This window comes from Petaurus breviceps, unplaced genomic scaffold (assembly GCF_028583685.1).
Source record: "Petaurus breviceps papuanus isolate PSGF00001 unplaced genomic scaffold, PetGlider_PUasm1.0 176, whole genome shotgun sequence".
In the NCBI taxonomy this organism is placed as follows: domain Eukaryota; kingdom Metazoa; phylum Chordata; class Mammalia; order Diprotodontia; family Petauridae; genus Petaurus; species Petaurus breviceps.
Genome location: NW_027185771.1, coordinates 1,856,898 through 1,881,705, shown reverse-complemented (window position 1 = coordinate 1,881,705; position 24,808 = coordinate 1,856,898). Strand labels below are relative to the sequence as shown.

The following is a 24,808-nucleotide window of genomic DNA, read 5'->3' as shown; positions in this document are numbered from 1 at the left end:
GGGGGGGGGGGGACGGTGCATACAGAGGGTACCATAATGTAGTGTGTAGCGCAGGGGATCACCTTCACTACAGTAGCAATCTCAATAGGGCTTATTTTCGGGGGAGGGCTTATTTTAGAGGAATCTTACACAGTACGGGGAGGGCTTATTTTCGGGATAGGTCTTATTAGCGGGGAAACACGGTTCCATATTTACCCAGGATCAAAAACAAAATTCTGCATTTGTTGTTCAATACTCTTCATAACCTATCCCTCCCATCCCTCACCTTTCCAGTCTTCTTATACCTTACTCCTTGTCACCAAGCTTTCAGTCCAGTGACACTCTTATCTCTGGGTTCTGAACATTTTTTCTGGCTATCAATACCCTATGCCTGAAATGCTCTCTCCTTCTACCTGCTTACTGGTCTGCCTGACTTCCTTCAAGTCCCAACTAAAATCGCTTCTACATGAAACCTTTCTCAACCCCACTTAATTCTAATGCCTTCCCTCTTTTAATTATTTCCCATTCATTCTACATATAGCTTGTTAGTACATATTTGTTTGCTTGTCTTTCCCATTAGCTTGTGAGCTTCTTGAGGATAGAGACTGTCTTTTGTCTCTTTTTGTATTCCCCATTGTTTAGCACAGTTCCTGGCATATACAAGGTGCTTAATAAATGTTTATTGACTTATTAACTTACACAAATGAAAGGGAGAGACAAGGGTACTCTTGTGTGAAAGTAGCAGTAAAAGTAGTGAAAGTGAAAATAGAAAAAAATAACGTGTACATATTTTCAATTTATATACCTCAAAAGTTTCAGCACTTAAATTCATAAAAGACAGGTTAACAAGAATACAAGTACACTAAAACGTGCTAGTAGAGTACTTCAACATTCCATTATCAGAATAAAATAAGTCAAATGAAAAGACTGAGGAGGGAAGAAATCAAAGATCCAACCAACCTGCTCACTTAAAATGCTGGGGCTCACAGCTAAATGGCAAGGAATTAAGTAGGATAACCAGGGAATATTTATTCAAGTACTCATGGAATACTCACAAAAGCTGATCATGCACTAGGTCATGGAAAAGCCCTACACAAATTTTAAAAGGCAGACATTATATGTACTATATTTTATACCACAATATAACACAATTAGAATTAAATAGCTATAGCAAGTCCCAAAGTAATAAAACCACACAGAAATTGGAAAACTATTAAATAATTATTTGGTTAAATAATAAATCAGAAAAAGTGTTAACAGAATTTTAAAAGACAATTGTAACAATAACATCACATTACAGTGTCTATGGGATGCAGCCAAAGAGTTTGTAGAGACAATTTATATTATTCAGTGCTTATATTAGTAAGAGTGAAAAGAGAAAGATAAATGAATTCATTTGCACCTAAAACACTAAAAAAAAAAAAGGATAAAAGATTAGTCCAAAGGATTTTTTTAAGATTTTAAAGTCAAGATAAATAGATTAGAAAATGAGCAACTGAATTAATAAATAAAAGCAGGGACTATTTTTAAAAAGACCTATGAATTTGGCAAACCATTAGCAAAAAACAAAAGAGAAAATTTGAGTAATCAAAATTACAAATTAAAAAGATAACAATGGCAAACACAAAATAAATTAAGAATATTGTAGCTATATTCTGAGAAATTAGATTGCTTAAAGAAAATCAATGGTTCCCTACAAACATATGTTACCAAAACCAATGTAACAGGATATTAACAATTTAAAGAGACCGCTCTTGGAGGAAGAAATAAAACAAGTCAAGTCATCAAAGAATTAACTGACCAAGAACCCCTTCAAAACCAAAATAGCACTTGGCCTAGACTAATTCACAAATAAGTGATTTCAAATGCTCCAAGAATATATAATCCTTCTCTTATATAGATTGTGTGATTTTTTCAGTGTTGATAATGCCTTCCATCAAACATATCACAACCTCTCCATGACTTAGTAAATTTATCCTAGAGTGTTGCTTAAGTCATATAGAGGTCAAATATTTTCCCACAGGCACTCAGCTGATACTAAAAATCCCAGAGACAAGATTTGAATCCAGGTATTTGTGATTTCAACCTCAGCAATTTATCTACTATTCCTCATTACCTCTTCATATGTGTATTCAAAATAACGATTCATAAATACAGAGAAGTATAAAATACCACTCAGTACCTTTTGTAAAGCAAATAATGTGCTGAATAAAAAAAAGCAAAGATAGCAGTATAAAAGAAAATATTGATATATTTCTTTTATGAATAGAGATGCCAAATATTAACTTTTAGCTAACAAAAAGCAGTAAAAATGCATTTTAAGAAAGACATTCATCATCACCTAGAAGGGTTTCTATGGCAGGTAAGACTGATTCAACATCAGGAAAACTATCAATATAATAAAGCAATGAGTTAAAAATTAGGCTTTTCTACTTTCTTGTGACTTTGGACAAGTCATTTAACCTTTCTGGGCCTCAGTTTTCCCATATGTAAAATAAGAAGATTCAATTAGATGATCTTATGATACCTTCCATATCTATGATCCTTTCTAAACACATACACACACACGTACACTCATCCAAAATATTATTCATTAATATATGCAGAAAAACTACAATAAAATATAATGTATATTCATGTTAAAAACTTTAAAAGAATTGAAAGACAGAGATTTTTTTCCTCAGCAAAGAAAAACTAAAACTAAAAATTACCTACATTAAATTAAGATCCAATATAATACTCAATAGAAAACCATTAGAAGAATTTCCACTTAAAACAGGGAGAAAACATTTTCGTTACTTTTATTTTTGAGAGCATTGGAATTTCCAGCATCACCTCTGAAAATAAAAATGATATAAAAAGACATTAGAGGGATTAATATTGAAAATGGTCAGGTCATGGGGCGGCCAGGTAGCACAGCCAGTAAGAGCACTGGCCCCACACTTAGCACCCACCCAGAAACACCTGGCCTGTAACCTTGAGCAAGTTACTTAACCCCAATTGCTTAGGGGCGGCTAGGTGGCTCGGTGGCTCGGTGAGTAAGAGCACTGGCCCCCAGTGTCGGGATGACCTGGGGGATAGAATCCTGCCTCAGATACTTAGCACCACACCCAGAAATAACTGGCTGTGTAACCTTGAGCAAGTTACTTAACCCCAATTTCTTTAAAAAAAAAAAAAAAAGAAAGAAAATGGTCAGGTCAGAGTAACAATTTGCAGATGACATGATAGTTTGTCTACAAAAGTCAATTGTCTTGGGGGTGGCTAGGTGGCACAGTGAATAGAGCACCAGCCCTAGAGTCAGGAGGACCTGAGTTTAAATCTGCCCTCAGACACTTAACATAAAACTAGCCATGTGACCTTGGGCAAGTCACTTAACCCCAATTGCCCTACCTTCCCCCTCCAAAATGCAAAAAAAAATCAATTGTCTTTACTAATAAATTAAGACAATAAATGAGTTCTTCTGAGAAGGACCAAAATCATGAAGGAATTAGACATTATGAAATGAGATATTCATTTAAGATAAAATAAAATTTTAATTTAGAGAAAACTTTTAGGGGTACTATTTGTTATTTTTAAAATGTATTTGACTCTTTGTAACTCCATTTGGGGTTTTCTTGACTGAGATACTGGAGTGGTTTGTCATTCCTTTTCTAGATAATTTTATAGATGAGGAAACTGAGGCAAACAGAGTTAAGTAACTTGCACAGGGTTACACAGACTGTATTTGAATTCACAAAGGTGAGTCTTCCTCACTCCAGGCCTGACACTCTATCCACGGTGTTACCTCGCTACCCAAGGATATTATAGTTACTTCCAATAATTTGGCGAAGTGTCATATGGAAGAGGGACTGGGCATGTTTTACTTGGCTCAGCAGGTTGGAACTAGAAATAAAGGGAAGAAGAAGTTATCAAGAGGCAAACTGAAGCTTCACCAACAGGAAAACTTTTTAAAAATTAAAATTATTCACAAGTGGGAAGGTCTGCCTTAGGAGGTAGTGGTTTCTTGAGGTCTTCAAATGAAGGATAGATGAACCCTTGCCAAATAGATTCTAGTGGTCATTCCTGTTCAAATGAGTTGGCCAAGCTGACCTTGGAGGTCCCTTGCAGTGCTAAGATTTTGTGACTATAAATAAGTCTACCTTGCTTATCTACTAGAAACCTGCCATTCAATGTTTCTTCCATTTGCTTCCTTTGCTCGACTGCTAGATTTTGTATGTAAGCAAACATTATGTATGTGTTTGGATACACAGTGAGATCGCTCATATGAAATAGGGAAATAATGTGATCAATCTTTACTTTGAATCAAACTTAATTTTTATTCTTTGTGCTGATTCAAAATAGCCACTGTTTTGTGACTTTACAATGACTGATCAAATCTACTTACTCATTTTCCTACACTGCCTACTTCCTTCTGTCCTTTATGTGGCAAGTGAGTTTTTCTAGTTCCTTATCATATAGTTGTGTCAAGGAAGGAAGGCTGCCCTAGGTAGAATTGTGCCTGAATTCCTGACAATATGTGACTCCTGTCTTTGTACTGTCCCCATTAGGCAAAGCACACTAACTGGGGAATGACAACTTTGCTACACAGCCACAGCTAGTTGAACGTGATTGAAGGACAGTGCTTGGGGCCATTCCCAGGGAATGTGGTTACCCCTTAAATCCAAGGCATCTCCTTTCCACCAAATCCCTCTGAGTGTCTGTAATGCTATGCCCGTCACAGCAATTAATGCAAACTAAGATACCATTTTAACCCTAAAGCATGCTGTTTTCAAATGTCCACTGAATTTAGCTTCAGTAAGAATCATATGGGTAGTTTTTTTTTAGTGGGAACTTGGTCCCAAGACAGTGTTAGTCTTTCCGAAAATTGCAGTTAGTTGTCCATTGCTAATTATTGACTACCATGAAAAATTGTCTCTATACCAAAGTAAGTCATTATGATATAGTATGTTTCATTTTCTCCTAGAGTAGTAAAGGAATATGTGTATATACATACATACATACATACATACATACATACATGTGTTTTATCTATATATTTGTATCTCTTTACTTTAATCTAGCACTTCCTTCTCCTTCACTACTTCCATGGAAATTACAAAGAATAGATAATTAGCTTGGCTATTGTAAACACTTGGATTTTTAGTACTGGCTAAAGTAAAAACATAACATTTAAATAAAAATAATGCATAAGTATTTATCCTTACCAAATCTTTTCTCCCATAGCGGATGCAAGCTGTCTCTTTAATAATGCAAAGGAGTAGTAAATTTCAAGCTGAGGATGGGCAATAACAAGGAGAGTTATTTCCACAATGCCCTAATGTCAGTGGAGTGGCTTAGGAGCACACCTTATTAGTTCTAACAGGCTGGTTAGCATTGGGTCACCTCTGTGCCTCCATCTCCCCTCAGCAGGGTCACTCATCTCCTGGCTGTATTTGGGGAGGAAAGAAGTGAGGGGGAGGGGAAGAAATATATTTAAAGCTTCTCTCATCTCACCAGTATTTTTAGAGCTGTTTAATTTTATTTGTTGTGCAATCGTTACAGTCTCATCATTCATCTCTCTCTCTCTGTCCCTTTGCCTTCCTCCCTCCCTCTCTGTCTCTCTTTTTCTCTCTGTCTCTCTCTCTCCTTCCTTCCTTTAACATTCTTTTTCTTTCCCTCCCTCCTCACCTAGTATGTTTTGTGGTCTGCATAAATTCTCTGCGTTGCATAAACCCCTCCCATGTGCCAGTGAATTAAGGCAGAAAACATGTCACTGAGGTTTCTCATCAGTAATTCTTTTTAATAGAGAAACCATCTGAATTAACTTTGCCTTATAAAATCTGTATGTGTGTGTGGGAAAGTATCTATTGAGCTAAAAATATTAAATAGAAGAGGAACCCAATATAGCCAAGACCCCAATTTAGTTGGATAGCCAAAGCAACAGAAGAGAAGAAATCTGCATTTAAAGATACATACCTTTCATAGTCTTCAAGATAAGTTTGGATCTGTTCATTTGTTTGTTTTTAATACAGGAAAGTAATAGAACCTTGCTTAATGCCTAGAAATTTTTTTATATAATAAAAGGAAATATTTATCAACTGTCTTGAGTTGAGAAAATGTGTATCTGTGCTTTGCATTTTTTTTCTGTCATAGCTACAAACATCAGCCCCTTCTCTTTTCCCATCCCCCATCTCCCATCCAAAAATGAATGCAAAGAAATACTATTAGGCTGTCTGGTTATGTATTTTTTATGAGGCCATACAAGACACTGCCTGACCCCTTGCAGCTCATGTTATAACCACACTGAAGATGCTTTTCATTTGGGTTTTGCTTTTCAGCCTGGATGACCTCTATTAAATAAAAAAGGGGGGGGGATGGCCTAATATGTGACCCATGGGACTAGTCGCTTCAAGAATTACATTTAATTCATATGATAATATTGAAATATAATGTTCCCGTGTCTAATGTTTTAGATATTTTTCTCTTTCTTTCTCTTTATTTCAGAACTCATTGATGAGTCTTGTCATAGATGTTTTTCATCATTTGGGGGTAGAGAGCTGTAACTCATGTTCTGTGGTCAGATCCTTAAAATTAACTTCCCCTCTCCCCTTGCTTTCCCTCCCCCAACTCTAGAAGACTGGACAGGAATATAAAACATCTCTTTTCATTCTGTCTTACAGAGAGACAGACATATATACAGAAAGACACACACACACACAAAAATCATTTTTCTAAAAATAAAAATGCCAAGAGTTCTGTTTTAAATAAAGGCACCATTTTTATTTTACTATTTGTTTAACCCATTCTTAACTCCTGGCTCCCCTTCCTCCAACTTCTCTTTTAGTAGTAAGGGTGACATTTTTTTAACTCCTTCCTTCCTTTCCAGCAAAGTCAGTCGTGCCTTCATTACTTTATGCATGCTAATGTTGGGTATGTCATCATTTAGCTAATAACTTGCATGTTTTGAGTCCATAAGCATGGTGCAGAGGCTGAATCCTGTAATCCATACTTCTAGGAAGGTAGGGGGACTTTTAATGGTGCAATAGTATAAGGGGATTGTCTCCTCACTTTTCATGCTTTTTAAAAGGGAGTTTATATCTTAGCATAAAATTGATTAGGATTGTGAGTCTCACCTCACTCTTTTTAAAATCAATTTGCAAAAAGATCACTGTTTTGAAATCATTTACATGCATTTTTTTTTCTGAAGTTTCTCAGCTTGAGATGTGTCTTCTGGGTTACTAGAAATGAATACTTTCAGAAATGGAATTAAATCCTCTGAGTGGTTTGGGATCAGCTTTATTTTGAAGGCATTTCAACTTCCTTAATTTAAAGCGCTGATGGTTGATTTCTTTGAAGCGGCTACTTACTGCACACAGAAAACGGCTTGTTTCCCACCAGTTTCGAATACAAGAGCTTTAAGTGGGCGGAACTAGTTTGTTTGAGTATCAGGCAGGTTGCTCTGATGGACAGTAACATCGCACAGGAGCTAATAAAACCTATCAGGTAAATATGATGTGGTGTGAGGCTAGAAAATGAGACGCATTTTAAAACAATTGCCCTGTGTGCTTGTACATACCAATCTGATCCTATATGAGGAATATAGAGCTGCTATTGTCAATTGCATCCATCCTGAGCCCTTGTCATTGTATGCCTCCCCTCCTCCCCCTTTTTTAAGGTTATTATATGGAAAAAGCCAGAACATTTTCAGGCATGTTATACATATTTCCCCAGCACAAAAACGCTGATGAAAACTGATCAAAGGCAAGAGATTCATTGCACTCACTGGATGAAACCATATCCTAGATACATCCCTTAGTGTTCAGGTTCCATAAATATGATTCAGCAGGTAACCCTCCCCCAACCCCCACCCCCAGCTGTTTGGTCTCCTTTGCAATCTTGGGCCAACAAAGTGGATTAGAGATGGAGTTTTCACTCAGGCTCATAATTTTCTTGCATTTGTTTCCGTCACTGTTTTAACCTCACTGGCATTTTGACTACTGGTCAAAATGTACATATTTGTGCATATGTTCGTTCCGTGGGGTATGGTGTCTCAATTAGTCATTTTATGTAAGAAAGGTTTTCAAAAATAGAGGCTTTGGGCTCTCCTTTGTAAAGCATTAAGCTGTGACCCACCCCTCCTCCTTTCCCTCCCCCTGTAGCCCTAGACTTCATGATGCCTTGACTGCTAGCTTAACATGGAGTTGTCTTTTTTATTTTTTTTTTTATAAACCCAGTCACAACACAGAAAGAGGAGGAGGAGGAAGAGAGAGAGAGTGAGAGAGAGAGAAAGAGAGAGAGAAAACTAAAAACCCTGAAGGATGGTTCTCAAAAATTCTAAAGGAACCACAGGGAATTCCTTTTAAAAGCAACAGAAAGCAAGCTAGCTGAGGTAAGACAGATTTAGCTCACCCTTTCTCTCTCTCTCTCTCTCTCTCTCTCTCTCTCTCTCTCTCTCCCTCTCTCTCTCTCTCTCTCTCTCTCTCTCTCTCTCTCTCCCCCTCTCTCTCTCTCTCTCTCTCTCTCTCTCTCTCTCTCTCTCTCTCTCTCTCTCTCTCTCTCTCTCTCTCCCTCTCTCTCTCCCTCTTCCTCTCTCTCCTCTCTCTCCTCTTCCCTCTCCCCTCTCTTTCTCTCTCTCCTCTCCTCTTCTCCGTCTGTTGTTCCATTGCTTTTTCTTTATGGAACGGGGAGGGTTGGTGGGTGGGGAAGACACCTAACTTCTTCCCTGCTTAAGCAATCTGAGAATGGAACTCATGTGAATATGCAAATAGGACTGGCTGGGCTGCTGCTGACACGTGTATGTGTTGTACCCTTCTCCCCACCTCCCTGTCTTAGCGTCTGATCATCAACAGATTGCTGTTGTTTCTTGTGATCACCAGCACTGCGTGCTAGAAAGAGAAATGGGAGGGGGGGGGGGTTTGGAGGGAATGTTGTGGGGCTGGAAGGCATGAAATCATGACATGATTGCTGTGACTTTTTTATATTAATGTGTGGCTTTTTTTTCTAGCTCATTTGCATGTCAAAGTGGCGGAGGTGTGAGGGCAGAGATTAGTATGGAGATGACATAATGATGCAATGAATTAAATGTGATCACTTCTGTGAACAGGGGGTGGGGTGGGGGGGAAGCTGTGAGGGGGTGGGGGCAGAGAGGAAGGGAGGGAGAGGAGGGAGCGAGAGGGGGAAAGAAAGAGGCTTCTGATTTTCACCACACGGTTGATTGATGTCACGGGCTAACAGAATGCATCTTTTTATTGTGGTGGTGATGATGGTGATGATGGTGATTGTAATGATTACACTTATCATTAGTGTGAAATTTGAATTTTAAGTGGTCAGTGCTGGAAACTCAGTGTGCACGGATGTGCTTGGTATATAAATGTAAACCCTCGAGTGTGAAATTAAACTGCCATGTGTTTGTTTTTGTTTTATCATTATTATTATTTTAAAAACCTGGTAGCACGCTCGCTATAGGTTCCAGAAAATTCTTAATTGATGATCCACAGTGGACCGAGTTAGAGAGGGTCCCAATGCAGTTTCAGTTGCATTCTGAGCATGCAGAGATTGGGAGGGGGTGTGTGTGTGTGAAAGGGGGGGACTAGATGGAAAGAGGACACATTCCTTATTCCTTATTGCAAAATTATTTTCTTGGAACAGGAGTACTGGAGAAGTAAAGGTTTCAGCAATTTACACGAAGTAAAATTTCATTTCTTTTTTCCTCCGAGTTTAATTCATATTTAATAACAAAACCAAACCATGCTGGTTGCTGAACAAAGCCAATTCAGAAGCGGTTAGGTTTTGGTCTGGGGAGGAGGAAAAAACTGGAATTTTTCTCTAAGATGTCCTGGCTATTTTATCTCCAGCACCTGCAAATACACACAGGGTAATTGGAGGAGGGGAAGCCTTTCCAAATAATTAAAAGAAGGGGGGTGGGTGGGAACGCAAACAAAAAGCATGAGAATTTTAGATTTCATGGACTTTTTTTTCTTCCTTTTACGGAATTAAAATTCATTCGGTTTCCCCAGGAAGTTTTCCCTTGGTTAGTCTTGTCTGCTGATTCTCTATAAGGATTGACTTTCTACAGTATGGCGCAATCAGTATAGAAATTTAGGACAGAGTGTAATATGGGCAATAACCCTGATGATATAAATGACCACTCAAGAATCCATAGAACATCACTAATGTTAATTTATTGAAAAAGAAAATCCAAACCAACTCCATTAGATTTTCCCTGTTATTGTTAAGGACTTTTAAATGGATTTCCTAATTGAATAATTTTATTCACAAGAATGATACACAAATGGAAAAACAAGACCTAACCCTTTGGTGGAGAGGAGGAAAGAAGAAGTAGATGGGAGGGGGTTTAGAGGAAAAGTGTGATTCCCACTTAGCTACCTGCTTAGGAATTGCATGTTTTATCCTGCTGTGGTCCTCACCCCATCCCTATAGATGAATATACACACACAATAGAAAGTATAAAAAACCCTTTTGTGGAAGCAAGCTAGTTGGGAAAGTGTTTTAAGCCTGTTTAAAAACAATATAATGGATAAATCAACCTTGACTCAGTCCTGTGATTTTGAAACAAATGTTTATATTCTTAGCTCCTTCTTTGATCTCTGATAGTTAAAATTTTGCCCTGCTATTAAATCTTTCTGAGGAGCAATTAAAAAAAATTTCTTTCACTTTCATTGCCCATGAATTCTGAATTTCACATCATTCGTGTCCAGCATCTTAGATCAATATTGTGTTGGGCCCCATATCTTTTTCTCATTCTCAAGGAAAGTGCAGGTACAGACGGGTGTGTGCAAGGAGGGTGGTGCTGAGATGTTCTTACTATACAACAAACATTTGTTTCAGCTCAGTACTTGTGAAATTCTGCCCAATCTGGTGGTTATCTGGAACCCATCATATAGTCCAAGGGTCCTTAACTGGGATCCCAGACTCCTAGATTTCAAGGGGTTAGTGAACTTGTATGGGAAAGGAAGACTGTCTTTATTTCAATATAATTGACTTTCTTTGTAATCCTGCAAATTTTATTTTACATATTTAAAAACATGATTCTGAGAAGAGTGCCACAGCTCATCAAAATGCCCAAGGGTCCACACAAAAATGGCTCCCCGCTTTAGCTCTAAAAGCACAGGCTCTTCCCAAACAGAATGAACTCATACCATCTTCCATGTCAGAGAAAACTTGGGTACTTAGTCCTGGGTCTGGAGCAGCCCTCTTAGCGTATAGGCAGAAACACCTGTAACTTTGGTACCTCTCTGTGCGCCCAAAGTTCTCTGCATGTATATAACCTATTTCCCCCTCTGCCTCAGTCTTCTGTGCCAATAAAGAAGAAAGGCAGGGATGAGGATTGTTCCTATTGATCTGCCCAAGGGGATCATTAGGCATCAGTATCAATCTACAAATCAGTGGGCCTGTGTTACTTGCTTGGGCAGTCATTGCCAATTTGTTCCTATTAGATTGCCCAGCCCGGAGGTGTTTGATGAGCAGATTGGGTCTTTATCTCAGCAATAGAGTGCATGCAGACTTGCAGATATACAGCCTAGGTTTAAGGGATTTGGGGGGGGGGGAGGAATAGGGAGGGGTCAGTGTGTTTGTCTGGCTGAAATCTGTCTGCCCATTAACTGACCTTCCAAGGTGTTTTTTTCTGACTGAAATCTGCCTTTAGTTAGATTTACCTCAGAATATTACTGTATTAAGCATGGAGAAAAAGGGAGGCAGACATTGCAAGGTACTTACTGGATTCTCTACTCCCACCCCCCCTTGCCTATAAAGCTTCATAGGAAAACACATACACACACACACACACACACACGAACAACAAAACCTATTCTCCAGGCTTCTTTTGTTATTTTTTTCAGGTCAGGAATCAGAACAATTGAAACGTAAACAATTTTTCTTTCACTCTCCCAGCTCTCTTGTAACAGAAATAAATGTATTTACTTACTGTTGAGTAGGTGACATTTTCAGCTGGTGTTTTCTCTGTAGTTCAATTAGATCAAGTTAAAAGTTAAAACTTCAGATAATTTTGTTTGGGAATGAAGCCTTCCATTTTGCTCTCTTCCCTCACCCCCTGCCATGGAAATTGAAATGAAAAAGTGTTCTTCCCTTACCCTCTAACTTTAGAAATAATAATATGGTAATTATAACCATCATGGCTAATGATTTTTATCTGTATCTTTTGCTTTTAGGAAAAACAACTAACTGTTGGCCAAAGCAGCTCCCTCCTCCACGTGTTGACTTAGCATAACAACAATTATAGTTCATTCCAAGTAGGAAGGGGTTGAGACTGTAATGAATGAATAGGTACAGCTCATGTTAGTATTACTGTGATCATGCTATGTCCTCTCTATTATTTTGTGAAAACCTCCATTTAAACCAGGTTTTACTCATTCCTGACATAAGTATCATTCAGTATAAATATCTCTCCATTAACAGACCTCAGTGATACTCCGTTATGGCATTTCTAATTTATAGCTTGAGTTGGGGGAGTTGGGGGATGGGGGGAGGGCGGAGGAGGGAGCTGATGGGGAAGAGAGAGTTGAAAAGGCTTTGTCCACTTCCTTGTTTTTTCCTATAGTAGTGCACACCACCTGAAAATATGGAGCCCTTTCTCCAGGTTGAGGAAAATAAAATACCCCAGCCAAACTTATGGATTTGGTCCATAGGCCTTCTGTTGAAATTTGTGTATCCTTCCAGATCAATGTAGGTGGGGGCACATTTTTAATAGCACTCATATTTTGAGTGTTAGTAGTGATGAGGTGCATGCCAGAGACCAATTCGAAAGGATTCATGGTCTGGTGTGTGTTGTGTGTGTGTGTGTGTGTGTGTGTGTGTGTGTGTGTGTGTGTGTTTTCTTTTAGTCACCCAATATCAAGGGACTGAAAAATCTAGACTTCCATTTTAATTCTGGAAGGTTTTAGGATTGGTAATTTGTGGTTTTTCTACTGTGATAGGCATCCCAAATTTGGTCACCTTTTTCTCTTTTTCATTTCAGCCTCATTCCAACTCTTCCATTGCAAAGAAACATTTCCTTCATTCTGTCTGATAAGTGCCAGTCTGTTTGCATAGTATCTGGCTGTATATCTGTGTGTTAGGTAGTTGACTGTTAGATGCTAAAGCATTTTTAATTTATCAGAAACTATGGCCAGCTAGCCAGCTTTCATCTTTTGCATTGCATATATGGAAAAAAAATCAATTTGGAGTCAACTCATAGGAATTTTGTAAGAGATAGTTTTACAAATATTTGTAGGCCTTTATTTTTATAGTAGAGATTCTATTTTTTAAAAAAGATTTTTATACCATTAAAGACAGATTTTAAATTGAGGAAAATCTTGCCAAAAGCCATTGTTTGCTTAATTGTGACAGTTTGGAGTTGAAATTTTGGAGTTGACAGTTCAGCCCCTCATCTACTTCAAAAGAAGTATGTGAGGAATAAATTCCCTGATGCCCTAGGATGCCCTAGGAATAGATTCAGGGCATGTGACTTTTTCCAGGTTGCCCCCCTTCCTGAAACCAGAATGTCACAGTGCCTAAACCAAGTCTAGGTACTTACCTAGGATTATATCCTAATGGACCCATCTATATTTCTCTTTGGTACATTACCTTACTAAAGAAAAGATACCATTTTCTCATCACCCAAGTGCTTCTAAGGATGCTGACATCATATTGCTACTTTATAGAAACTTTTAATCAGCTCACACTCTGCATCCTTCAGCTCTGAACATTTATAGGTGCCAATTCGCCTAGCCCATATACCAAGGATATTACGATGATTTCTTTCATAGTAATGAAAAAAATTCCCCTTCTTTATACAGTTTGTTTATCTATCCATATATCTCTCTGGTTTTTCTTGTTTTATTTAGTGGAGCTTTCCATGCACCATCTCTCCATGAAACAGTGGCTACATTCTCAGCACGCTGTTGTGAGTAGAGAAAAAAAAAACCCTAGATTAATGGTCAGTGTCTCACACACCCAAATTTGTGTTGTGATACTACAGAGAAGCTGCGAATTACTGACAAGATCTAGAATAATTCCTAATGCTGTCGAAGGCTTCATTTTCTCCTCCGCATGATGGATGAGGCATAAGAAGTGCTTTCTGAGATCATTAATGTGTATCATTCTGTTAAGTGTTATTAAAGTCCGTCTGTCTTAGGCAGCAGAAACAATATCTTATCCCTTATTTTGCCTGTTGTTGAGGTTTTTTTTTTTAAACTGTAACTGCAGATCCCCTTTCCTACTAATGTGAGCTTTTCCATGACCACTGGATTACAGATTTGAGCCATAAAATTTGGTCCATTTTCAGGGTTGTATTTTTCTTTCTACTTAAAAAAAATCTGATTATATTCAGCCAGAAACTGATTCTGGGTTTTGTGATTATTTTTCTCTTTAGTCCTCACTTTACAATCTATATCTAAAAGGTACATATTGAGGGAAAGAGAAAGAACCAGAATTTGGGTTGTGGATTTAAAAAAAAAATCTTTTTGAGGATAACTCAGTGCTGTCTCTCTGACTTGGAATGAATGGACTGACTGCTCATAACCGCAAAGGGAGAAAGTTCCCAGAGTTCCTATCTTTCTCAGCTATAATTATTAGCAATATTGTTTACTGTTTGGGTTACATTGATTTAGTTATTTCAGTTTCAATTTGAGTTCTTTAATTGAAGGAATGCTTGCAAGGAGTCTTCCCTTCACACATTTACAGACAGCAGAAATGGGTAAAACTTTTTCTCTTCTCCATTCCTTGGTCAGAGACTTTTTTTTTTCTTGTATGGTATGTGCATTTTGGTGGAATGGTGTAGGTATATTTCTGTAGGTTATTTGAGGTACTTGTTCTTTTTGGATGATGGTGGGGAAGGGGGAGGGGGAAGAGGAAGAGGGTTAGTAGAGGATGCTTAAGAGAGTAGACCAGGTAGATTACAGATGGCTCATATTAAATCCCAAACAATTTTAACGGAACAGGAGAATTCACTTTAAAGGTTTGTAACCTCTCTTAAGAGGCAGATTTCCCTAAGCTCTATGATAATAAAATGCAGTCTAGTTTATAGGACATTTCCCTTGCTGGGCAATTCCCCTCCACCCCCTTATTTTTTTTTGGCAGTCCTTGGAAACATCTTTAAACCATGAGGATGATAATCAATAGAAAACAAAAAAAGAAAGAATTGATCATCACACGATTTGGAAATATTACCTCTCTTTCCCAGAGATTCAAATCTGCCCAGAAACCTCATTTTTATACTTTTAATAGAATTATAGAAGTTTGAAGCACAGCTGGTAAAAGCTCAGCCATCCACAGCACAGCTAGTCCTTGAACGTTTAATTTTATATTTGAATAATTCTCCAGATCAGGCTATAATCATGAATGTCATATAAAAAAAGATTTTTTTATAAATTACATTATTTCACAGATGTGCAAATACTTCTGAGAAAAAAATTACATTGATCAGTTTTTAATACCCCCCTGTCTCACCCTTCAGTCAAAGGGAAAAATAGCTTTTTTCCCATCTTTGTCTTCAGAAAGGTGCTAGATTGTAAACATGTGAAGGAAATGAAAGGGGGTTGGCCAGTCCACCTCAAACTCTTTCCAGATTTTCGTTCCTTTCAGCAACAGCCTTCAGTTCTCAGAAGAGAGGGAGGGACTGGGGAAAGAAAGAAAGAAGATGCCTCTGTTTATTATTAAAATTTTAAGTGAAAAGCATTGATATAACTGGATAATTTGGAATCTGCTAATTTCAGGGGCTTGAACAACAAGAGGAAAAATTTAGACAAAGTGTGTGTATATTGTAGTAATTTGGAAAGATAAAGCAGTTATAGCTATTTAAGATCTAATTCTGGGCAGAAGACAATGAGCAACAGATGATTGTCTTTTCCTAAACAATAGAATATAGATAGCTTTTTTTTGTAAAATCCAGATAAACAAAAACAATTTTCACATGGAAGGATGATATTTTTTTTCCAGGGGGTGTTTCTGAAGCTTAGTCTTTTCAGTCAAATTGATTTCATATTTTTATCAGTTGTGATTGAAATTTAGATTTGCAATTTGCAATTACAATCGCAAATATAAAAACATTTTTGTTCAGGATCTGAATATCATCTACTAAGAGAATGCTCACCTGTGGGCTGGCTCGCCACTGTTTTCTTTACTGAACAGGTGCTTTGCAATACCCAATAAACAATCACATTCCAAATCACACATGCATTTGTTTCTGTACCTGGCTTTTCACCCAACCAAACTATTTAATGGAAGATGGGGTTTTATGTGGGTATTGTTACTACAATACTCTTTATTATCTGGATATGGGATATATGGGTATAACGATATTTTGAAAGTAGAAAAGATGGCATTCCTGTTCAGCTCAGTGATGACAAGCTAGATAAAGTTGTATATTTCCAGGCTTCCTCAGTTCATACTCTTTAACTCTTTAAGGAGAAGTTTTTTTTTTAATATCACCTTAATATAAAATAAGGTGTTTTTATACATACTGTGGCCACTTGTTTTTAAATCAAGGTAACTCCTTCCCCTTTATTTTTCAGAAAACAGGAAAGCCAGATGCCTTGTGTGAAAGTAATGGCAAAGAGAGTTTATTTCCAATATGCAAGCGGCATAAAAATATGCAAACTCTGATCACAGTGCTATGGAAACCCCTCCACAAAAATGTGTAACGAAAGCTGTTACCCTAAGTGTGGCTCATGTCCTGGAACAGCTGTGACTGCCTGATATAGTTGAACACTTGTTCAATTATAAGAAAAAGATATTCAGAAGCAAACTTGATTTAGATAAGAATTTTAAATAATTGTTGAAATTCTCCCAGTAACCTTTCTTTCCCATTAAAGGAACACTCCTTTTCCAGTTTTGTGCCTGCCCACATCCCTTCCCATTCTTGGTATTTGGCATACTTTTTGATACCTTGGGAAGCCATGACTGACTAGCCTTTGCCCTTTGCTTCAATACCCCTATCCAAAGCCTAAGGATGTTGTGTTTTCCCCCTCCACAAAAGGATGGGTTTTAGATTTTTGCATATTTTTCAGGTGTCTGTCTTTTTTTCAACCACTTAGAAAATTTTTGAAAAAAAAAATCAACTAGGACCTGACCCACAGTTTTCATTACATCCACTTTTAAGGTTTTCAAGTGATTACACTGTACTTTTGTGACAGATGCATTTTAGTGGGTGGAAGAAAGCCTGTCTCTAGTGTTACTGCCAAATCTCCAGTTCTAGGAATCAAAATGTCGATGGGCTCTTTTTTGTTAAATGGATGTGGGTGCCTCCAATCTATGGAGTCCTCATGTTCTGTTGGGTCTGTTCTCTCCTAAAACGGATGTCCTGAATGCATAGAGAACATATGTTCACAGGCGCAAAAGTACTTTTGTTTAATTTATTCTCTGGTTTATATGTGGTGTTGCTGATATGGTTTCTTTGCTTGTGTAGGGTTTCACTTTTTACGTTGCCTCTTCCTCATAGTTTCCAAAAGCAGAGATTTAATGTCAGAAATGGTCCCCCAAATAAATCCCCCACAGCCATCTCTGAAGCTAACAGTACCATATCTCTGTATAAAACTTCTACATTCTTTTCTTCTCCACAAGCAGACATTTTGCTTCTCCTAAACAAAGATACTAAACACACACACACACATACACACACACACACCAAACCAAAAAACCCTCTTTACCCAAAATAATCATCTCAAGACATTTTTCCTGAAAATTCCAGTGTTTATGGACATGGCCTGCTGACTGAAATCAGTTAGGGTTCTGGGCCTGGATCAAGGTGGTGAATGGCACCCAGGACCTGCATTTTTAGAATTGCATAGGATTTAGCTACCCTGATTTCTCATCAGCTTTAATGGAGGTCTTATGACTAAGTCATCAAATATGAAAATAACTAACCATAGACCTTTTGTTTTTGGTGGAGAGAAGCAACTTTTGGTTGTAGTGATATTTCTAGAACCTTAAACACAATGTCTATTCTTTCTAACTTCAGAGTAGGGGTGGAAAGGGGAGAAAAGGTGAAAGGTATCTTTTTTCATTTTTGTTGCCCATTGGTATGGGGGCAATTTACAATGGGATCCTGGAATTTCCAGACCCCAACTCTATCTTCTGAGTAATTTCTGTTACCTGGAACAAAATGTTGCTGCAGAAATTATTGACATAATAGTCCCCATGAGAACTCACAGCCATCAAAGTGGAGTCCCACAATAAATTGAGAGGCCACCTGGAGAACGACCATTAAAGAGCCTTTTTAGTGGAACAAAACTTTAAAAGCTTAATTCTTCCTAAATATAAAGTTCAGTGATCATATTTCTGTGCCACTTTTGGAGACTTTTCATTCTTTACTTTTAGCTTTGTTAAGTAATCCTTCAAAGCTTCTTTGACAGTAAAAAAAAATGCTATGTTTTGTATGGATGACATCACCAGTTGAACTCGAGCAGTGCTGAAAACCCAGGGGTTACCCAGCAATAAAAAATCAGGCAGGATCTCCTAGCGTCTCAGGGCATAAAAGCCTCCAAACAGGAGGTGAACCTCTAGTGATCTGTGGGACAAACAAACACTCTCACCTTTAATAGGAGAAACATTATGGATCAGTTTGGGGGTGGAGTGGGGAGTTAGGGGACTCCACATTTTTCTTAAAAGCTAATTAGTGTTTGCAGAATAGAATAATGAATGCCCTGTTTTACACTTAGCACTTATGCTGGTGCTTTTCATCTTCAAAGTGCTTTGCAAACATTAACTAATTAATCATTAGCTAATTTAGCAACCGATGATAAAAGTTGGTCAGTAAAGAAGCCATATTCTTGCAAGCATTTCATGCCCCAGACATCCGAGGAAGTCAAAGGGAGCTAAGGATTGCTGCCTGAAGTCTGGGGGGCCGGGCTTAAGGCATTTGCATGGCAAGGGGACTGCGGTTGGGAAATTGATCAGGTAATAACTATAGAGAACTGAATGCAGATCAGAAAACCCTTTTTTAAAGACGTGGACAATTTGAACAAGTGATGATCAGTTTCTTTCTTTTTTTTTTTTAATGATACTAAAGCAACAAACTGGTGTCCCTGAGAAGCATTCAGAGTTTGTGGAGACAGTGGAATTTAAAAGTTTGTTTAATTCTATTATTTTTTTTTAAACCAGGCAAAAGATAGCTGAATAGTGATTCTAGGAGATATATTTCCTTCTCTTTGGGTTTTTGGAGACGTGACTTAATCTGTAGGATCATGGGACTTCTTTATTTGCTGGGGAAGGGAGGAATGCAGTAGGGGAAGAGGTGAATATGTATGATTTTAATTAATAAACATCTCTCTAGTCAAATGTCGCATAATTTCTAATTACTGTCCCGGTCAACGAGTTCGGTTTGGGGAACTTGATTCAGAAAGAAAGTATGAAAGTAAGAGAATCTTCTTGCATATTGTGATAAACTGAATAATTTCCAGAACGCTTGTCTGCTTTGCAGCTCATCCATTCTGTGAATGAGATGTGAAAATAGTTCCTTGTTTCTCTGAGATATCAGCAGACCGCACAAGCTGAGTTCCTTTAAAAAATACTGGAGCCAGTTCATCTATAGACTTATTCTGAATGAGTGAGTATGTGTGGTCCTGCTCATTTAAAGAAAAGCAGCACTCCACAAAAGCCACTGGTATTACAGAACAGGGAATCCAGGACTGCATTTTTTGAAGATTATTTGACCTCCCTCCCATTTCTTCTGAATCCAACATATTCTTTCCCTTTTCCTGCCACAAAGAAAACTGAGGTACCTAGAAATTAAAAAAAAAATCAGATGATTGTAATGTAGTAGCCCTTTATTCTAGCCTAGATCATGAAGGAGTCCGTGGTCACTCGAGAGTTGGAAAACAAGTTGCCTGCAAATGCAGATGTTTTATGATATTTTCAATGTGAGTTTTGAAGCAAGAGATGGTTGGAAACTTCCCCACCGAGCTAACTTCCCTCTCACATGAAGGGCGATGGCATAAAACAATTGGAAATAGATTTCACAATGCATAGCTAAGATATATTTAAATGGGGCTGCCAAATTAGGCTGTGTTCAGTGAGAGGTGTTTAAACCAAGCCTTTACACATACATCTTGGGAAGGTGCTTGAGAGCATTTCTGCCAGCTGTAAGCATGCTAGGTTAAAACAAATCTTTACCATCCAGATAAGGGAATTTGGCTAGGATTTTAAGATAATAAGTCCTTCTAAATGGATGTCCATGGCCACATACCTTTTCTTGGTTTTCTTACTTATCTCTCTTTCAATCTTATCATACAGTGCTGATTTTCTTTAAAATAAAATAAGATATCCTAGCAGATTTCATAGGTCTAGAAATGCTACTAAGTTGGAAAAGATGACTTTCCCCCTTCCCTTTGAAGTTTTTCCCTATCATTTATATTACATTTCTTTAAACTTTTCTATGAAATATTTTTTCCCTTTTGCCCTCATGTCAATGAGATTTGCATGTGTGTGTGTGAGTGTGTGTGTGTGTGTGTGTGTGTGTGTGTGTGTGTGTATTCTTCTGTGTTTTATCAGAAGCTTTTGGGGATATGATGCCAAATCTGACTGACAGCTAACATCCAGGAGCCACCTGCCACTCCTAACCCCCCACCTAGATCTTGAAGGGGAGCTCTTTTGTAAAGGTTAAGGGCAGTGGATAGCCCTTGGGTTAAAGAGACTGTCAGATAGAGAAAGCTGCTTCACTATTCACATCTCTACCTCCCACATTCTTGGGTCCTTTTACAGCAGGGATTCTTAACTTTGGTTCTGTGAACTTCCTCTTCTTCCTTTTAATATTTTGATGACTCTTTCAAGAGAATTGGTTCCCTTTGTAACCTTATAAATTTAATACATTTTAGAAACATTATTCTGAAGAGTCCATAGGCTTCACCAGACTGCCAACTGGGTCAAAGGCACACAAAATAATAACAAAAAAAATGAACTCCTGCTTTATGGGATTGTTTTATTCATCAGTGTGCCTGATAGTCAACTAGAACTTCCTGTTAGTTACTAATTTATGTACACTTGTTCCTATATTCTCTTGTTCCTTTCATGATACAGTAACAGATTGCAAATAACATTTGTCCAGTATTATCTTTAAGCCTTGCTGAACGGATACACATTCTCACCTTCTTGGGGCACTCTCATCCACCTCCTTTTAAAAACATATCATACAGTATCGATTTTTAAAAAATGAAATAAATGAAATTAAATCTTTTAACAGGGGATCTGAGTGTACTGGCTTCTGCCTTTAAATAGAGACCATTTAATTTTTGCTTATAAAACAAATCCCTCTTTAATTGAGGTCATAGCTCACCCTTCTTATAGGGTGTACTCATCAGAGTAAATAGTTTCATGGAGAGATCAAGAGACAGTGACCCTTGGCCTTGCCCATCTTCCACTTCTCTGAGGGCTGAGCAAAGAAGAGGCTACTTAGCCTGGAAGCTACACATCATGTTTTATTCTACAAAAGATGAATGAATACCATCCTTCAATATTTATAATATAGAAAGATCCCCTAAATGGCATTATGCTAGGGGTACATCACTTTGACTATCCCCAAATCAGGATCATAGCTTTTCCCATAGAATCAATTTCCCAACCGCATATTATAAGTAGGTTTTTTTAAAAAAAAAATTATTTTTATTTTCATGTTTTGCCAAAGAGATTCTAACAAATGCTGTTTGTGGAAAAACAAAATAAAAATAAAACTCAAGCTGGAGATTGCCAAAGATACCAAGGCCATTTGTTATTAGGAATTATTATTATTATTTTTAGCTGGGTGCTACTAACTTTTTCTTCAAAGTAGTTTGGAGGGAGTTAAAAAGAGAGACTTTAGCTAGAAATTAAAAAGTACAATGTCTGAGGAGAGCTCAGGAGGACAGACTGATCTCCAAAAGCAACTGATTTCAGTGATTTATTTTTTTGTATGCTACAGGATGGAGGATTTGATTTTTCCCTCTGTTAATTCTTTTAGCCCTTTAAATAAGTTATTCTATCTACAGCCTAACTTCACTTTCCCAGTAGATGGCATTGCAGTCTGTTTAGTAGCTGGTTCTGAGCGTCTCTAACCTGTTCCACATTGTGGTTTATTTTCTGCCCCCCCCCCACCTTTTTTTCTTTTTCCTTTTTTCTTGAGCTTCTTCCTTGATAATATCTCCCCCCCTTAAATTAAATACTAGCTTGGGGTTATAAATAAGAACCTTGTTTTTGCTAGTTACTTGTAACTCTCAAAAGGTTTGATTTTTAAAAAAATATGGTATAGTAGATAATTTAATATCCTTATATCGAATGGGGGGAAAAATATAGTGAATCTGGGTGTGTGGTGCGTGGGTAAAATGTGAATTCATGGAAATGTTTCAGGCTTAGGGTTTCTGAAAATAAGAACTACCTCTTGCCTTATAAATACACTTTTCAACATCAATCCATTTGCATGTGGCATTTTAGTGTCTTACTGTTGAAAAGGTCTGAAAAAAGTTTGGTTCCACGTCAAGGATTTTGCATACACAATGTGTTCCCCTTGGCTGAAACCCTTAAAACTTCTTTATATCCTCTCTAGTCGTTGTCGTCGTCGTGGGTGTGTGTGTGTGTGTGTGTGTGTGTGTGTGTGTGTGTGTGTGTGTTTTGCTTTCCCTCTTAAAAAATTCTCCATGGAATTACCTATGGTTTATAGGTGGGACCAACTAACTGTATATTTATTTCTGCTGGTGAGGCACTATGCTTTCATTATTTTCTGTTTGATTATTTTGAAGTACCACCCTCATCGAATAAAAATATAACTGGCATTTAGTTCAGAAAGTATTGTCTGATATGAGCAAAAGGTGCCAGTACATGGATGCATTACTATATTTTAAAAATTTTGTTTAGTGTGAGGTGAAGGTCCCCAAAGAGCATTAAACTGAATTTCAGCCAAAGGGAGACATCAAGATATGGAGAATAGACATTTTGCTTCTAAAACCAAATACTGGGATTTTAGTGACATAGAATGGGTTTTAAAATGAAGAGGTTAAAGACTTAGAAAATAATATAGCCCCCAAGGTTTTGTTTTTTTCATGTTTGGGTGGATTTTGAAGTTAAATCTGATGTATTTTTTTTCACTTAACAGAATGTTTTCCTCTCAAGATTTTCTCAGCTTTTCTTTCTATGAAGCTTCCATGTTTTCCCTCAGTCTCTTTCTTAATATATTTTGCTAGAATTAGAAACTTTTTTTCTAAAACAAAAATTGTTTCCATAGGTTAGATGCAGTATTTTTCTGATAACCGGCTACTTGGTGATATCATTTGCCTTTCTCTTATCAATACTCCTTCTTTGCATTTTTTAATCACATGATTATGAGCTGTGTATTTAGTTATTATTTAAGCTAAATGGTGTCTTTGACTGTTAGCTTAGAAAGATAATGTCCCAATATCAGGATTAAGTTTTCATCTGTATCCACTGGCTTAAAAAATACCCAACTTGATTCTGTTTGAATTAACCGAGTCTTATTTTATTTTATTTTTTTTCAATATCACCTATCACCATAGTAACCACTAGCTGTCAGTTCAGTTTCTGACATTTTTCTCATTTGGTAAGATTTCAGAATTGCCATCCTCCCCGCCAACATGTCATGAACAAGAAAAAAAAATTGCATGAAAAATCTAATGGGTGTCTGGTCTGATTGTCCTCACTCGTGGCAGGAAAGACAAAAACTGATGAATTGTGAAATGTATTCAGAGGGATTCAAGGAAAGCAAGTGCCTGGGACCCCCCCCCCCCCCCCCCCCCCCAACACCTCCTCGTTTTCATCTTGTTATGCTTGATGCTCCATACATGCTTACCCTGACACTTGGCTTTGTAGAAATTTAAGATTAACAGTTTTTACATTCACCCTGCTGATCCCACCCCTACCTTGTTTTTCAAAAAGTCATCATTAAAAATAAAGTTAGCAGGGTTCATATTTAGCATGATTTCTCACTTGTATCAGAGATTTCAGGGAGTCCAAATTGGCTTCAGATATTTAATGTTTTGATTGTAAATACACAACACTGTCTCTTTATTTGGGGTTTAGCTGTGGATTGTGCATCCATGTGGGGTTTCTCTCTCTCTCTCTCTCTCCCTCTTTCTCTCTCTCCCTCTCTCTCTCTCTCTCTCTCTCTCTCTCTCTCTCTCTCTCTCTCTCTCTCTCTCTCTCTCTCTCTCTCTCTCTCTCCAAGAAAGGCCATTAGACCCATATGAAATAAGGAACAAAGCTAGGGCTGGACACTTGGCAGTGGATTGTTCTCCAATAAAAAAGTTAGGAGAAAGGCTGTACTTTAGAATACTCCTTTCACTGTTCCATATGGCAAATTAATGAAGAAAACATATGTTAATAGATTACCATCCAAAATACCTGACTGGGCAGCTGAGGAAATGATGCTCCTAGCATGTGCAAGTTGGAATCCACTGGAAAGGTTAGATTTACTACAACAAAAAGAAAAAGGAGAGGGCAGGAATGTGAGAACAAACATTGGCTGAAAGAAACATGCAAATGATGGAATGGACGTTAGGGAGCTTGTGTAAAGACAAAGCTGATACCCGAAGATTTATACCTCACCGGCAGACAAACACATACATATAATGTGCATGTGATATGGGTACCAATGAACATATAGACCATATTACCATGTATGTTTATATGCATATAAACATGTCTACAGTTAATGTATATTTTTATAGTCTAGACATAGGTTTGGTAAAACTTGTGCATCTTTATAGAGGTTTTGTTTAGGGGCTAGATAAATCTTATAGATGATATATACATACATATGTATGAATACACATACATATGTATAGATGTATACATACATATACACATACTATATATATATATATATATATATATATATATATATATATATATATAT

General features: G+C 37.5%; 1 long non-coding RNA gene across 1 annotated transcript in view; it reads left to right on the top strand.

The window, feature by feature from the left end:
* LOC138159258 (uncharacterized) overlaps positions 1-24,808 on the top strand; it is a 1,259,001-nt gene that overhangs the window by 434,973 nt on the left and 799,220 nt on the right. The window contains exon 5 of the long non-coding RNA XR_011167854.1: positions 8,193-8,347. This is a non-coding gene — a long non-coding RNA (uncharacterized lncRNA). The remainder of the gene's footprint in view (positions 1-8,192; positions 8,348-24,808) is intronic.